Here is a 4,872-nt window from a genome sequence, read left to right as displayed (position 1 = left end):
AAAGTAGTATCAGCTAAAACAACTTTTAAAGGTCGTGGCAACTTCCTCCTACCTTATAATCCTTCCTTCAGCATCCATTCTACACTTCAATCATAACTTAAAGAATAGTAGATGAACTCTCAGTGTGCATGAATTACCAGAATCCATTTATAATGTATGCTGAATGATATTCTAGCAGTAGCTTAAAGATTACCACTGTGGGGCCATTCGAATGTTATAATTCTTTTTTAAAAAAAAACTGTGAAAGGCATCATTCCATCCATATGAAAAATGCTATTATCAATATTTTCTGCTTTCCAAATCCTTCTACAAGGTGTGATGACCTGAAATAAAAATCTATACTAAATCACAGAGGAAGCTAGACGGTTTGGATGAATGGCTTGGGAAATGACTATAGCAAAGTGTCAATGACGAGCAGCAAGGTAGTTTGGAGATGAAAGATGTAGAAGGACCTCCTGGAATAACCCAGAATGTGAGGACAGACTTGCTCCAGAGGACAAAAAGTCATTTGTAGCTTCCACTTGCATAAATTCCTTACATCAGGTAGACAACAAGTATTGCTCGGTCGAATCAATCACCATCATTCTGTGGTTCTGCTGCACCTCTTACAAGAGTGCAGACTATTCTTTTCAGTAACTCAACAACTTGCATTTTCTCTATAAAATACCCCTGATCACTGGCTGCCTCTGATGAATACCAAACCAGCAAAACATGATGCCAGCATCACCTTTCATGAGGAAATTAAACTACCAAAGGAACCCTGGCTGTCTTCAAAATATATAGACAGCAATATAGATATTATCTATGACTTTTATGTTGAGTCCTTTTGAAAACCATGTCCAAGTTACAATCCTATCCTACTACTTATTACGTGCACAAATACGGGAATTTTATCTAGATTAACTCTTCAGAACAGTTATTAAAAAAAACCTATGTGTCATGGTTTTAATGAGAAGTAAATGACTTATCCATGTAAAACACACACTGCAATAACTGATAATAATAGGCAGTGTGTAAGTAATGGTTAAGTAGATGAAAAAAAGCTGCACATAAAGGCTAGAAAAAATAATGTACAGTCATGAGTAGTGGGTAAATTATTCATTTGAAAGTATTTGTAGTAAAAAAAAAACATAGTGGTTTCCATCATGGTTGAGGACGGAAAAGTTGGGACACATCAACATTAAACAGTCTAAGCCATCTGTAGTACTAATTGAAGGTCAGGAAATCATAAGTAGTTAATTGAAGAAAGAAACACAAATACTAATTTACCTCAAAACCAGTTTCAGAAATATGGCCTACAGTGGATCAACTCATATTTTTTCCTCAAAGTCATGTTTATCACTATTATGTTTAGGATTTAATGGTGTCTTCTTTCCCCTTGTTTTCCTCCACTTCTATTCACTAACTATAGACTCAGTAACTAGCTTCTAACATAACCTCAGCTTTGAGGATAATGAGACAGCAGAGATTACAAAAAATAACCTATAGCATATGGATCCAACACATTCAGTGCCCAAAGGGCAGTGAACATTTGTTTATTCTCAATGGTTTTATGAGGGGCAATTGCAACATCAAACACAGAAGCAGATATTGTCCTATATCTTGAGCTTAACTAATTAATCTTCAACTCAAACTTTATAAATTTGATAGAGTAAAGCGAGTGCCTAGTTTTATAGGAAATTGTTCTAGGCAGATGTGGAAATATTAAAGATCCCATGTTAGCCATTGAAGCCTGATGATGTCCAGTTCCAGCTGGAGACGACACTGAAGTGGCTGCCGTGTCCCCGGGTGGACCTCTTCTACTTACACATGCCAGACAACAACACCCCTATCGAGGAGACGCTGCAGGTCTGTCTCCAGCTGCATCAAGGGGGCAAGTTTTATGGAGCTTGACCTGTTCAACTATGTCTCCTGGGAAGTGGCTGAGATTTGTACCCTCTGCAAGAAAAATGGCTGGATCATTCCAACTGTGTACCAGCGCATGTACAATGCCACCACCCGGCAGGTGGAGAAGGAGCTCTTCCCCTGTCTCAGACACTTTGGATTGAGATTCTACACCTTCAACCCTTTGGCTGGCGGCCTGCTGACAGGTAGATAAAAATACCAGGACAAGGATGGAAAGCAGCCTGAGAGCCATTTCTCAGGGCGTCAGGTTTCTCACGTTTACATGAACTGGTACTGGAAGGAGAAACACATCAAGGGCATTGCTCTAGTGGAGAATGCTCTGAAATCCACCTATGGCACCAGCACCCCCAGTATGACCTCGGCCACCCTGCGGTGGATGTACCATCAGTCACAGCTCAAGGGCGCCCATGGAGATGCAGTCATTCTAGGCATGTCTAGTCTGGAGCAATTGAAGCAGAACTTGGCCCTCGTTAAAGAAGGGCCCCTGGAGTCGGCTGTTGTGGAGGCCTTTGACCAAGCCTGGGACCTGGTTGCTCATGATTGTCCCAACTATTTCCACTGTCTCTGACTAGGGGAGGTGTAGAGGTCACTGGCTGTTGCTCTGTGTTCTAGCCTGGCTAGTCTGGGCCGTGAGCTGAGTCAGCTGCTTTTCCCCTCCTCATCCAGATCTCTGATGGTTTGGTTTTGTTTTGTTTCTTTCTATTGCCTTGCTCTACACCCAGTTGTCTTCAGTGTGAGAGCTGCCTGAGCTCTCCCCACTATCTCCTGTTGAATAAAATCTGCCGTGGCTGTAGCTCAGGCTGCAGCAGATCTGACTTTATTCTCTTGAAAAAAGAATAAATAAAGATCCCATGTTGCTAAGTAAGGGAAAGAGCTGTAGAGCAGTGGCAGGATAGTGCAGCAGAGCTTGCTGACTGAGATCACTCTTCCCTGCCTTTGATGCCTTGCTCCAGACCACTGGATCTCCACTTTTCTCAACAACTTTCTATCTGATACTGAACATTCAAAAAATCAAATATATTAATACTTGTCTTTTCCTATATTGATTATACATTTTAAATATATGCATACACACATAAGACTGCATGCATTGTAAACAGCTGTTATATCAATACATTAATATATAACAGAGTGACAGAATTGTGTGCACATATATGCAGATGTGTGTTTTGACTATATGAGATAAGCTGAAGCAAAAGTTGAAGCATGGTAGATTTGCTGAATACTGGGTTTAATTATTACTTCTTGTACTCTCTATATTGGTTATGCTAACTATGCTTCTTCTTCTTTAGATATATAGTTCCTGGTGTTAAAATGAGAAAAATACTTATATAATCCTGGGGAGTACATAGGCAGTGAAGGAAATAACTTCCAAAATGTTGCATTCTGTTCAGCTGAACAATGTGAGGCTTAACATATTTTATTCAATATTATATTTATATAGTTCTACTACTATAAATATATACATGATAAAACTTGGGGCTGTGATAGAATGTTCCTTTGAAAACATTTCATTCATGCCCTGAATCTCACCCCTAGATGGATAATATCTATCCATCTAGATATTAGATCTAGGGAGGGTACAGGGTAAAGACTTAAGGTTACATAAAGGTTTAGTTAAAAATTTAGGATATAATTCAATTTTCACGAATCCTATCTCAATATTTTCTCCATCTGCTATGTATTTCAGATTATGCAATCTACATATATATATATATGTAAATATTCAATATCCATTTATTGTAAGGATATATACACATGCATCACATGTTAATTGCTATCATAAATATTTAGAATTCATAAAATTATGAGAAAAAGCTGTTGGGCGCCGTTTTCAACACATGTTGGTTTCTTTAGTGTGTTGAGAAATACATGAACATATTCATGATAGAATACTTCTTTCATTATACTTTCTTAAGAGATAATTCCAGTAAATATTTAATGCATGTATTAAATGCTATACACTTTTAATACTGGTAGCATTTTGCTCATTTTTCCTCCATAATAGTGAGTGGAATATATAGTTTTATATGTATATTTAATATATTCATTTATACATTGAATTATGATTTAAATAAAACATGATAGTGTTTAGATGACATTTTTAAATTGTATTTCTTTTGAATTGACACACTTATGAGTGATCATTCAAGAGAATATTGAGCTGTAACTGGAAACACAAGATTGTACAGTCTAAGATAGTACTGTTTATTGATGAAAATACAAAGAAACAAAACTTTTGGTCTAGTACTCTATACCATCATTGTAAGATTGTCTTTCCATTTTGTTTGATATTATTCTATCTAAGTGAAAATTCATATTAGAATTGAGAACTGTTAATTAAAGCTTCTAACTCAGATGTATGTATATATATGGTGGGGGAGGAATTATTGTGTTTCTGGGGAGAAAACATAGAACCTCACACATGTTTCATCACATTCTATTAAGTTAAGCAGTATATGTACATGTATCTGCACACGCGTACACACGCACGTGTATGTGTGCATGTATTAGCAAGCAAACACAAGATTCCAACTTTAGGTACTTTCCTCAAACACCATCATATTTTGTGATAAGGTCTCTCATGTTGCCTGAAGCTTACCAATGCAAGTCACTGTTTTGGCTTTTAAGTTCATGCTGGAGATCTGAACTCAGGCCCTCATGCTTATGAGGCAAGCCCTCTTCCAAAGGCTTGGCACTGTCTCCAAAGTCCCCAAAAAGGTTTTAATTTAAGGAAGAAAAAAAAAGCAAAAGTTAAGTATAAACAATTCAGGAGCAAATAGAGAAAAGATCTAAAAGCATCGTCATTGGTAAAATTGGTATAAATGTTCTGAGTATGGGGAAGCGTTCCTTTCAGCAACCCACTAAATTCAGCAACTCTCCAGAACCTTTATGTTCAGATCATTATCACGTTGACTGTTAGCCATGGAGCAGGCATCAGTGGAGCACACCACGCAGCAGGTAGAC

At 37.7% G+C, this 4,872-nt stretch overlaps 1 pseudogene; it reads left to right on the top strand.

Moving 5' to 3' along the window:
- The first annotated feature begins 407 nt into the window (after positions 1-407).
- On the top strand, positions 408-2,473 carry LOC125412631 (aldo-keto reductase family 7 member A3 pseudogene; annotated as a pseudogene).
- The last annotated feature ends 2,399 nt before the right edge of the window (positions 2,474-4,872 follow it).

Source organism: Myodes glareolus, chromosome 3 (genome assembly GCF_982192425.1).
Source record: "Myodes glareolus chromosome 3, mMyoGla1.1, whole genome shotgun sequence".
Taxonomy (NCBI): Eukaryota; Metazoa; Chordata; class Mammalia; order Rodentia; family Cricetidae; genus Myodes; species Myodes glareolus.
The sequence above is the reverse complement of the archived record's forward strand: the minus strand, read 5'-3'. Positions and strand labels throughout refer to the sequence as shown.